The sequence below is a fragment of the Silurus aristotelis genome, assembly GCF_946808225.1.
Source record: "Silurus aristotelis genome assembly, chromosome: 1".
In the NCBI taxonomy this organism is placed as follows: Eukaryota; Metazoa; Chordata; class Actinopteri; order Siluriformes; family Siluridae; genus Silurus; species Silurus aristotelis.
The window spans coordinates 26,248,883-26,249,131 of record NC_139574.1 but is presented as its reverse complement, the minus strand read 5'-3'; positions in this window follow the sequence as shown (position 1 = coordinate 26,249,131).

Below are 249 nucleotides of genomic sequence, written 5' to 3'. Positions count from 1 at the left end.
CTCATATCTGATATTTCTTAGGGCACTTTATAATAAAAAGTCATGAATGTCTATAGTAGTGTGAAAATGTCTTAGGCAGGTGTGTTTAAAAGCATTAGAGAAAAGAGTAATTTTTGAATAAAATCAAAAATGTTTTCTATATGAACTCAAAAAGCAGTAAATGGTATTAAATTAACAGTCGGTATATGGTTCCTTTAGAAATGCGTGGATGTGTGAAAAGGTGTTTTGTTTTTTTCTTTTGTTTTTTTC